We start from the raw sequence: 12,352 nt of genomic DNA, 5'->3' as shown, positions 1-12,352 counted from the left end.
AGACTTGGTCATTGAGTGTTTCCTTAAGCTGGCTCCTGTTTCTTTCTGACTGGTGTGGCTTTTTTTTTTTAATCTTTTATTTCTGACTGGTGTGGCTTTTTTTTTTTAATCTTTTATTTTTAAAGTTTTATTTCTTTAAGTAATCTGTACATCCCATGACTCCAAGATTAACAGTCGCATGCACTTCTGAATGAGCCAGCCAGGTGCCCCTAAAGATCTTTTTATTTATAAATGTTAGATTTACAAAGGAATTTACTGGATTGCTTTTTTGTATACAAGGTCTGGAACCACATGTGAACCATGACTCTTAGAGCAAATTATTGGCAGAAGAATGTGTTTTTAACAAGCTCTCGAACTTGGTGGAATTTCCCCAGGTTTTTAATTTTTTATAAAAAATTTTTATGCTTTCAGAATATTAAAATATTTCTGTAATGTTCAATTAGTTGTGACTTCTTTTTCTTTTTTTTTAAGATTTTTTTTTTTTTTAATTTATTTGACAGACAGAGATCACAGGTAGGCAGAGAGAGAGGAAGGAAAGCAGGCCCCCTGCCGAGCAGAGAGCCCGATGCGGGGCTCGATCCCAGGACCCCGGATCATGACCCGAGCTGAAAGCAGAGGCTTTAACCCACTGAGCCACCCAGGCGCCCCTTTTTAAGATTTTATTTATTTATTTGACAGACAGAGGTCACAAGTAGGCAGAGAGGCAGGCAGAGAGAGAGGGGGAGGCAGGCTCCCCACCAAGTAGAGAGCCTGATGCAGGCCCTAACCCAGGACCCCAGGATCATGACCTGAGCCGAAGGCAGAGGCCCCAACCCACTGAGCCACCCAGGTGCCCCCAATTAGTTGTAACTTCTTGATGATGCCTTGCCTATGTTTTTTTCTGTGGGTTTCTATATGAATTTTCTAATCTAAAAGATTTCTATCTTCTGGCAGAAGGATTTCCCACATTTTTTATGTTGATAAGGTTTCTCTCCGTAACAGTCCCCTGACAGTGAATGATTCTGTCTGAGTGAAGGTCTTCCCCACATATTATATACCCAGTACTGCTTCATCTTGTGACTTTCCTGATAGAGCAAGTGGGACTGCTATTGGAGGCATTTTCAGATCATTATTTTCATAGATTTTCTCCCTAATGTGTGTTCTCTGATTCTGAATTGGATATTTGCCTTCACACAGAAGGTTTTCTTTCCTTAACACATGATTGGTCTCCAAAGAGGTGTTCTTCTAGAAGAAAGGTTTTCCACATTTTTTTAAAGATTTATTTATTTATTTGACAGATAGAGATCACAAGTAGGCAGAGAGGCAGGCAGAGAGAGAAGAGGAAGCAGGCTCCCTGCTGAGCAGAGAGCGCAATGCAGGGCTCTATCCCAGGACCATGGGATCATGACCTGAGCCGAAGGCAGAGGCTTTAACCCACTGAGCCACCCAGGTGCCTGTTTTCCACATTTTTTACAGGTATAGTGAATTCTCCATTGTAGAGCCAAGATTGACTCTCACATAACTTTTTCCTACATTCAGTTTCATAAGATCCCCCCACCATGAGTTATTTCATGTTTAATAAGACTTCATAAAAAGGTTTTCCTGCCTCTGTTACATTTGTGTGATTTTTTTTCTCCTGTATGGGTAATTTGAAGGGTAAATTCTGGCAGAAGGTTTTCTACCTTCTAAAGGTTTCTCTTATGTGTGTGTGTATTCTTATATAGAGTGAGAACTGATTTGTGGCAAAAGGCTGCTCCAAGTAAGCATAAATAATTATATGTGTGTGTGTATATATATATTTCAAAGGGTTACAAAATAACTTAGTCCTCTGAGAAATTCAGGGAAAGAATGGGGGTAATGAGATCACAGTGGAGGTGCTTAGCGCCTGGTTCCAAAATTCTTGTCAAAGGACTCTCCTCCGTCTACAGTTTCCAGTCTTTTCCCTTTCTCCTCTTCCTCTTCTTTTTTTACCCTCTTTCTTTTCTTCTTTTTTTTCCCCTCTCCTTCTTCTTCTGGTCTTGTTATCAATGGCAAGTGAATCTTCTCAGAGCATTACTATCTTAAAGATTAAAGGAATAGACTTAAAGTCAGACCTTTCCAACTAGCTTTAATTCATGTTCCCTTGAAAGGGAGACTCAAGGCCACAAGTACCCAAAAGAGCAAAAAAATCATCCTAGCAGGAAATCCCTGCCGAACTCTGATTGCTGCTAACGTAATTTTTTTTCTGTTAGAACTCTTCACTGCTGAATCAATTTCAGACCATCAACTCCTTCTTTTTACTCTTTCCATATGTGAGTCACCTTTTACATATTATTTTTTTTTGTGCAGGAAGACGGTTTATGCACAGCTTAAATGTTTTGTCAAATGGTCTCTCTTCCTAATGGTTTGATCTTGAAGAAGCACCAAAATGTTGACCTTGGCTTTCTGGAAGCTATTTATTCAAGTAATCCCATTTTTTTAAAGTTCTTGGTAGGCATGACCTGGCAGTTCTCCAGCTATCTGTGACTCTTTCTATATCCAGGCCTGGTCTCTCACATGCCACCCTAAAGGATTCTCTGTGCAGGCCCAGTTGCTGCCCAGCTTCCTGGGTGAGGTCCAGACTTACATCTGGATTGATCCTGATTTGGCAAAGTCTTAACCAGGCACACGCTTCACACAGTACTGAAACCTGGGTGCCCAGGTCCCACTTCGCTACTGGTCTCTCTAAAAGTCAGGTCGTTTCTGTAGATTTTCCTGGTGAAAATTAAGAGTAGTGAAAAGTGAAGTCAAAGCCATTAGAAGCAAGAGTAGAGTGTCCCCAGGAAAGACACACTGAGAGAATTTGAGGGCAGCCAGAAATAGCAAGAAGACATTTTAATGTCTAGCAAGCAGGTATCAGCCAAAACTGTTTAGGGACTCGGAACAAGAAATCATATTAGTGGGAGACGAAAAAATCAAGCCTCTTGTTTAGGAAGCAGCAGATCACTGTTGGGTGGTCCTAATATGTATTATGCAACCCCTTTTATTTATTTATTTATTTATTTATTTATTTTTAAAGATTTTATTTATTTATTTGACAGAGAGAGATCACAAGTAGGCAGAGAGGCAGGCAGAGAGAGAGAGAGAGAGAGAGAGAGAGAGAGGAGGAAGCAGGCTCCCTGCTGAGCAGAGAGCCCGACTTGGGACTTGATCCCAGGACCCTGAGATCACGACCTGAGCCGAAGGCAGCGGCTTAACCCACTGAGCCACCCAGGTGCCTATGCAACCCCTTTTAAAGGGTTGTATTTCCTAATAACCCTTGTTCTCTGTCATGCAGTTCATACATTCTCTAAATATAGAGAACAGAAGTAGTTTGCAATTAGAACAGACCTAGAAAACTTATTTGTTCCCTTCTTTTACATGAGGAAATTAGTCTCTAGAGAGGAATATTAATATCTCAATCCTGGCATTTGATGGTTCTTTATTTGTTTACAAAATACATATACGTGTGTTACAATATTTATTATAGATGATAATTGCAGCTGTGACTTTCTGAAAGCTTACCACGTGCAGACTCCATGATGAGTACTGTGCATGAATTGTTCAATTTAATACGACTCTATGCTCTCAAGATTATCCTCATTTTATAAGTTTATAACCTTCTGAAACTCAGAGAGGTTAAGTTAGAGTGGCCCAGCTAGCTACTTAGGCAGACCACAGTGGTCTGATCTCCAAACTCACCCTCTCAACCATTTGATAAACCCTTCCCTTGATTTTAATAGTGCCATGGCTCATATTAGTCATTGTGACAGGGTTGAGACCAGCGTTCACTCCCCCAGGAGCTTGCATCAATGAGTTGAAGTCCAGAGTGGATCAGTACACAAAAGCTCTCCACTGTTGTTAGAGGTTGATGTCAGGTCTGCTTCTGAGCTACCTAATGTCCAGAACAAATAGGGAATGACAGTCCAGTGATCCGCGTCCATGCCATAGAAACTTCTTATCTAGAGAGACAGTTTTCCCTGATCCCTGATTTGGGATATTTCTTTCACAACATCACATGGCAGAGAGGCTGATGAGTGGCCATGGATGTTCACAAACCGTCCAGCAAATACACTAGTGAATTTTGTAAGGCTCTTCCTTAAACTTTCCTATTGTAGGCCAGTGGTTTAATGCCAACCATGTCTCAGTAGTTCCATGAGGGGCAAAGGAAGATCACAACCATGGGTGATATCCTATGATTTGACTTCACTGTGTGATCAGTTATTGAGCATTTTATATGAATAACAACAAATAAGATTTATGGAACTTTTGCTTAGTAAGTAAGTCAAGTGCTGTGAGTAAGAACTGCATGAATTTTGCCCCACTGAATCCTCACAGCTGTCGGTGTGTTTTCATCCCAAATCCATTTAAATATGTCTACGGAAAAAAACAAAGTACTTCAGAATTTTTTTTGCACTAGGTGATTAGATCCAGCTTTTTCCCCCCTTCCTGTTTTCATATTACCTTTTGAAAACAAGTAACATATTTCACTTGCATAAAGAAGGAAAGGCTTTCCAAGAACTTACTTTTAACCAATTTAAACAATGGAAAAAATGAAAGAGATTGGCTCATCGTAACAGTGATTATGGACTGTTTGACTCAGTCATGCTCTCCAGTGTTAATTCAATTGGAAAATAATTTGTGGAAGAGCTTAATGGCCAATTGGTTTGTATACTTTTATTTATTGCGATCTCATCTGAGTTGTTTTGAGCCAAGTAGTTGATTGTGAAATGTATTGTTTTCCCAGATTTAAATGTAAATGTCCATTTTCTAGTGTTTTAAGTTCTGTAAATACCCTTTTTAGCTGTATATATTTTCTTGTTTGGGGCTCCTACCTAAGGAACTAACGCCCTAATATAGAGGGTTTAGCAAGGTTTATTTGACTTCAGATTTCAACGGATCTCTTAGTTCTTTTCTGTGATTAGAAAATGCATGCCCATTATGCTTATCTTATACTGCAACATGGTCGTGGGACCATTTTGTTAGTATTGGCCATTCACCCCTAAATTACTTTATTTCATTACCCATTTAGAGGATGCTGAGTAAGTGTCACTGTAGGGTAGAAAAGAATTAGGAGACACAGACACTGAACAAAGATAGGGAAGATAAAAAGGTATTGTCACTTCATTTATGGCCAGATGTCAAATAATTACTGTGGACAAGAAAACCTCTGAGAGATGAGAGGAGGGAGACAGGAGGTATGGGCCAGAGGTGGATGGGAAAGGATGGGTAGGGTTTGCAAAATTAGAGAGGCAAAGAAGAGGACTTAGTGAAAAGAATGAAGGCAGATGCCATTTGTGTGCTTGTCCCCCAGCCCCTGGTGCTTTCTGTGCTTTGCCATGCCAGTGTGGAGGCAGAGCTCAGCATGATGCTTACCCGCCATGCTCCATGTCCATGTAAACGTTGGTGTCATGTCAAATGCAGAGGCATTTGCTAACAGTACAGAAAAGGGCTATTTCCCTCCCTCTCCACAGCTAGTGATGGGAAAGGCCTAGTTAGCACTGTCTTTCTCTTTGCAGGCTGTCTGTAGCCTACCTCTGTGCACTTTCTCAGACCTTCTGCTCCCACTGCCCACCCTCAGAGGCTGGGACTTCTCCCAGATCCCTGCCCCGCCACCCCCAGATTTGCATATCCAAAGCTATCAGCTGTCATACTGTTAGTAATGGGTCCTACCCTAAATGGAATCCATCCTCCTTGGGATATGTTTACCTCTTGCACCAGCAAGGAGTCTAGTACCTAGCTATAAATGAATTGTGTTCAATAGTAAGCTAATCTGATGGAAGCTGAGTGTTAAGAAGGGGGATTGAGGATCGCTGCCTAGAAGGAATAGTGAAGCTTTAAATTCCAGAATAAGGTACTGGGACTTTGTACTATCAAGGGGAAGAGGAGCCTCTGATGGCTTACGAGCACAATAAAAAAAGTAACAATTCCTGTCCATGTTTGATAGAAGTAAGGTTTTATTGGTTCAGATTTCTCTATTCTGTTGTAACCTGGTTTTACTTTTTTCATTTTCCTCCCAGTGATATAGTAAAACTTGATTTCTTCCATTAAGGTAGATTCTTTTCTCTTTATTCCCTTACTTTCATTCAGGAAGCTGGAAGAAAAATGTTAGTCCTCAGAATTTATTCATCCATTTTACTGTGACAGCTCCCCATTGTTTTTGTTTGTTTCAAGTTTTTATGTAAATTCCCGTAGTTAACATACAGTGTGGGGCACAGGTGGCTCAGCCAGTTAAGCATCCGCCTTGGGCTCAGGTCATGATCCCAGGGTCCTGGGATCAAGAGCCCCGTGTTGGGCTCTCTGCTCAGCGGGGAGTCTGCTTCTCCCTCTCCCTCTGCCTGCCACTCTGTCTGCTTGTGCTCTCTCTCTCTCTCAAATAAAGTCTTAAAAAAAAATACAGTGTAATATTAATTTCAGGAGTAGAATTTAGTGATTCATCACTTACAAACAACTCCCAGTGCTCATGATAACAAGTGCTGTCCTTAATTCCTATCACCCATCTAGCCCAGCCTCCCCATCCATCTCTTCTCCATCAACCCTCATTGTGTTCTTTATAGTTAAGGGTCTGTTGTATGGCTTGTCTCTCTCATTTTTTTTTTTACGCTAAGAAACAAAACAGATGGGGGTACCTGGGTGGCTCAGTCGGTTAAATGTCCCACTCAGGGTGGTATTGGTTCAGGTTGTGATCTCAGGGTTGTGGTATCAAGCCCGGGGTGGGATTCCATGCTCAGCTGGGAGCCTGCTTAAGATTGGCTCCCTCTGCCCTCCCCACTCTTCCAGGCACATGTGCTTGCTCACACACGTGCATGCCCCCCCCCCAAAAAAAGAGAGAAAACAGATGAATGTAGGGGACATCCCATCATTGTTGATGCCACTTGTGCCTTCTGTCCTTATAATCTTTTTACGGGAACACATTTTGTCCCTTTTTCCCCTCATGGCCTCTGGAAGTCACAATCTGAATTTTATTTCTCATACTAGAGAAGGCTTGCATTATACCTTTTAAAAAGCCACTTAATCCTTTTAAAACCTCATTTTTAGGCATTTTCAAGCCCTGGAAGAAATTAATATACCACACAATGAATGTGAATCCTCCCTTTTCTCCTAAGTCTAGGACCAGACTTAGAGTCTAAATAACTTGGCATTTTTATTGTTTTCTCCTTCACTCTCCCCAGTTTTATTGCAGTTTCTAATTTAAGCTCACTGTGATAGTCAGAAACTAGACGACTTCATTTTCAAGAGGATTTCTCTGTGTGCACTTGCCCTGAAGCTTGGGGTCAGTGGTTTTGTGAACCACAAAAAAATATACATAATGAAACTTTCAAGCAAAAAATTTATATGGTTTTATTGGACTTTTTGAATATATCTACCCTTGTGGTAAAAGATGATTATTCTCCTAGGAAACTACTTAAAAATGAAACAAAACAAAAAAATAGGAAAGATAACATTCCTAGTCTTTCTCTGTACATGTTATATCTATATCACATATATTAAGTGGTTTGCAGAGTCAAATATATATATTTATTATAGAACATGGAAAGAGTCCATTTTGCTAAGAGTAGTTATAAAATGGAAGGGAGCATTTTCCAATGGCATAGAAAATGCATAGATTTGCAGTCAGGAAAGATTCGTAAAATCACTGGTCCCAGTGGTTTTAAGGTACCGTCCCCAATCCCAGGTCCTGCGGGGGCCCTTCCAGAGACATTGCTGGACAGGGAATGGTGTCCCTTGGCTCCAACAGAAGAGCTCTGCTTTCATTTCCTCTATAGTCAGACTTTCTTGTTTTATAAAGAGCCCCACCTTTGCTACAGTTAAAAAAAAAAAAAAAAGGTCTGCAAACTACTGGTAGAGTCCAACTACCCAGGTGATTTCTGAACACCTTTTGTAGATAGATTAATAATAAACTCTGGTAACATATAGGTCTATGTGGTTCCTGATGTCACAATACTAATGTGTAACCACAATAAAATGATTTAGGCAACTGTTATTAGTGGAACAATGTACATAGGAGACCCAACATTGTATTTGAAATTAGAATTTTCTGAACATATTCTTTCACTCCAGGGGTAGGCACAGGTAATGCATGTGTCATTGAGTATGAAATCTGATGCCAATAGAATTATTGAGTCTTTGTGAAGAGGTAATTTTTGGTTTGAATATTGTGACAGCAGGGGGAGCTAGTTGTAGAAACTGTATTTCTAGGCCACTTAAAGAGCAACAGAATCTATAAAACTTACGTTAGTGTGTTTGCATTTCAGAGCTTTAGGAATAGCAAACTATTATTCATTGGCTTTGGAAAGTGGTTGTACTACTGGAGCGTGAGAGCCAAGCTGAATGAAATTCTACCCTTTGTAGAAAAGGGTCTTGTACTTGGATATATGTTGCTGTGCAAGATTAAGACGAGTTGGGGCGCCTGGGTGGCTCAGTGGGTTAAGCCGCTGCCTTCGGCCCAGGTCATGATCTCAGGGTCCTGGGATCGAGTCCCGCATCGGGCTCTCTGCTCGGCAGGGAGCCTGCTTCCCTCTCTCTCTTTCTCTCTCTCTGGCTGCCTCTCCATCTACTTGTGATTTCTCTCTGTCAAATTAATAAATAAAATCTTAAAAAAAAAAAAAAAAGATTAAGACGAGTTAAGGGTGTGGGGGTTGAGGGAGCAGTGGGGATGTGTTTTTATGGCTTAATATTACTTGAGGACCATTAGAACACTGGCTTAAAAAAATAAGGCATATGATCCTGTGGGAAAATAGTGTAAAAGAACTTGATTACATTATGGAATTATTTGTGTTATTAGATTGTTGTCCCTTTTTTTTTTTTTTTAAAGATTTTACTTATTTGACACAGAGAGAGAGATCACAAGTAAGGAGAACAGCAGGCAGAGAGATAGAGGGGGAAGCAGGCTCTCTGCTGAGCAGGGAACCCAATGCGGGGCTCGATCCCAAGACCCCGAGACCATGACCTGAGCCAAAAGCAGAGGCCTAACCCACTGAGCCACCCAGGCGCCCCTAGATTGTTGTCCTTTTTAAGTGATAGTAAACATTCCATTGAAATCCACATTTTCTCCTAGGAAAAACTAAAGAACATTTGCTTGTTATCCCACAGGATTCTGAAATAAAGACCTAACTGCTTTGTAGTTCCAAATACCAATAAGTTTTCTGAATATGTAATTTAGAAGTAAATACACTCATGTCTTCCTGTGTGTGTGTGTGTGTGTGTGTGTGTGTGTGTGTGTGTGTGAATCGCATATTGAACCATAGTATTGTCCTGTTTTTTTTTTTATCATTTCCCTAAATCAAATGCAATGATAAGAGAAGAGCAAATATTATGCATGCATTTCTTTTCTCTCTGAATTTTGTTTTTCAGTGTATCATATGTATTAAGAAATTGGGGTTTCTAAAATGATGGTTTATTTTGTTGGCTAGGTGAATAGAAAGTAACCTCCTTTTGGCATTAGTTTTACAGAGTTATGAGATCATTTAAAACACAAATTTTAATGTTTTTTGTTGAAAACTAGAAATAACATCTTTCAGTTACTTGATGTACTTATTCAACGAATATGTATTGCATGCCTACTATGTGCCTGGTATGATGCCAGATGCTGGGAATAAAATCTCAAACCTCATACAGTGCTTCCCTAGTAGATGTGTGATCAAATAATTACCATAGGACCTAATAGATTCAAAAAGAAAATCAGTTGTGTTATGCACAGAGGGCTGGTGGGTCACAGAAAAGGGACTCAATTGGGAGAAATCAGGGAAGACTTCAAAGAAGAGGCAATGTACTGGTTGCCTAGGGAAGGAGAGGTAAGCTTCCAATAGGAGAAAAAGGAGAAGCTCATTCCAGGCAATGTGCCCAAAGGTATGAAAGGGTTTGTTGCCTTGGGGAAGCCTCAGGAAGTTTACTAGGGAGGCCAGAAAAGTAGACTGGGGCGAGGTGGTAAAGGGTCTCATAGGACATGCAGAGATCAGTGAATATATTATTCAGGAATTTCAACTAATCTAGATGCTATCTAATTGATGAGCTTGTGGTGTTCCTGAAAGTAAAGTTAACAGATTTGAACCTGTAGGAAAACGGCATGACTAGACTTCAATTTTATCCTCAGCAAGTGGTCTCGATACATCCTCTGTTCTCAAAGGTGCCGAGATGAAAACAGCGCCGCATCCCTGTGTATCTTTAGCTGTAATGGGGGGAGAAGCTGCAGGCACAAATTCCGTACAAAGCACATTCACTGAGCCTGTGCCAGGCACTCTGGGAAGCGCTGGGAGGTGTGCCCTGTTGCTTAGGACAGATGTAGCTGCCTTCCCAACTTTTTTTCCCCGCTTCCTGGAATGTTCTTCCTCCTCACTTTTAGCCAGTTGGTACCTTCTTGTCATGGGTCTTATCTTAAATATTCCCTCCCCTTAGAGAGTACTCTTTCCTCAGAATCTACTCTGCAGGAGGGTTCTTGTGATCCTTTTATAACTTCTTCTTCTCTCTGTCATCCACATGCCGTGATTTATAATTAACATGTACATGTGCTGGTGCACCTGGGCTATCATTCTCTCCCCCACTAGACCGGTAACTCCCTTGGGACTGGTGTGTGTGTGTGTGTGTGCGCGTGCTCTTTTCCCCTCTATTTCTGGAGCTCAAAACTGCGTGGCACACAGTGGGTCTTAAAAAGTTGTAAAAGGAGCATTTGAACATAAAAATGGATTGACTTTTAAAATTTCTAAACCTAGTGGCACCTGGGTGGCTCAGTGGGTTAAAGCCTCTGCCTTCAGCTCGGGTCATGATTCCAGGGTCCTGGGATTGGCCAGCATCTGGATCTCTGCGCGGTGGGGAGCCTGCTTCCCTTCCTCTCTCTCTGCCTGCCTCTCTGCCTACTTGCGATCTCTGTCTGTCAAATAAATAAATAAAATCTCTTAAAAGTTTCTAAACCTTTAACGGACAAATAAGAAAAACATGGGAAATAAAACTATTTTTAGTAAAGTGTAATTGACATATGACTTTATATTAGTTTAAGGTGTTTAACAAAATGATTCCATATGGGTCTATATTGTGAAATGCTCACCACAGTAAGTCTAGTTACCACCTGTGATCATGCGGAGTTACAAAATCGTTTTTTCTTATGATGAGAACTTTCAAGATCTAGTCTCTTAGTAACTTTAAAATGTGCAATACATTATTATTTATAGTCACCATTCTGTACGTTACATTCCCATGACCTATTTATTTGGAAACAGGAAGTTTGTACCTTTTGATCCCTATCACCCATTTTGCTCACTCCCCTCCTTTCCCCTCTGATAGTTACTGATCTGTTCTCTGTATCTCTCAAGTTTTGTTTTGTTTTGTTTATTCATTTGTTTTGCTTTTTTTTAATGTGTGGATTCATGTTATTTTTCTATGATTTATTTCATTTAGTATAGTACCCTTCAGGTCCATCCATGTTGTGGAGAATAGCAAGATCTCATTCTTTTTTTAATGACTGAGTAGTATTCCTCTGTGTGTGTGTGTGTGTGTGTGTGTGTGTGTTTCACACCTTCTTTAGCCATTCATCCATCATCGGTGGACACTTAGGTTGCTTCCATATCTTGGCTAGTATAAGTAAATACCCTCATGCAGTGAACATGAGGGTATAGATATCTTTTCAGATTAGTGTTTTTGTTTTCTTTGGGTAAATACCAACAAGGGGAAATACTGGGTCAGGTGGTAGTTCTGTTAAATTCTTTGAGGAACTACCATACTGTTTTCCACAGTGGCTGTACCAATTTATATTCCTACCAATATTGCACAAAGGTTCCCTTAAGAAAAGTATTTTCTTTGTTATTTTTTAAAAACCATTGGAACTATTTTCAGAACGTATACAGCTCAATATTACCTCACCAAAAGTGCAAGTTCTTAAAAATTAGCACATGGTTATTGTATGATTTGGGGCTATTTTTAAAAATAGTGATCCATTTTGTAATGGAAATTCTGAGTTACTAAAATGAACTGCTCTTTTTATATTATATATTTCGGGCTCAGTTCACTAAAATGTTTAAATTCTTGGCTCTCCTCTTTAAACCTACTACAAAGATCACATTAGAATTCATTTTAATAGACATTGTAAGCACAATATCCAACCTCATATGATCACGCTGGGCTCTTTTATTATGAGAATCACAGGAAGCAGAGCCCGAGGCTGCAGAGTAGTGGTGGGGTGTACCCAAGGCTGGGGACGATGCCAGCTCTATTGTTTATGGAATATTCTCTCCACCTTTATCTCTGGTGTGCAATTGGTATTGACTTTTGAGAAACTACTTCTTCGCCCCCATCTCCCAGTTGGAAAAAAAAAAACCTACCATAATGACATCTGGCTAGGAAAAAAGGAATCAAAGAACCATAAGGAAAGAAAAATTAGGACACC

General features: G+C 40.3%; 1 protein-coding gene across 24 annotated transcripts in view; it reads left to right on the top strand.

Annotated features, from left to right (window-relative positions):
- The window catches only part of EFCAB11 (EF-hand calcium binding domain 11), a 287,845-nt gene that overhangs the window by 8,659 nt on the left and 266,834 nt on the right, over positions 1 to 12,352 (top strand). The gene's annotated exons all lie outside the window — the stretch shown is intronic.

This window comes from Mustela nivalis (assembly GCF_964662115.1).
Source record: "Mustela nivalis genome assembly, chromosome: 6".
In the NCBI taxonomy this organism is placed as follows: Eukaryota; Metazoa; Chordata; class Mammalia; order Carnivora; family Mustelidae; genus Mustela; species Mustela nivalis.
The sequence above is the reverse complement of the archived record's forward strand: the minus strand, read 5'-3'. Positions and strand labels throughout refer to the sequence as shown.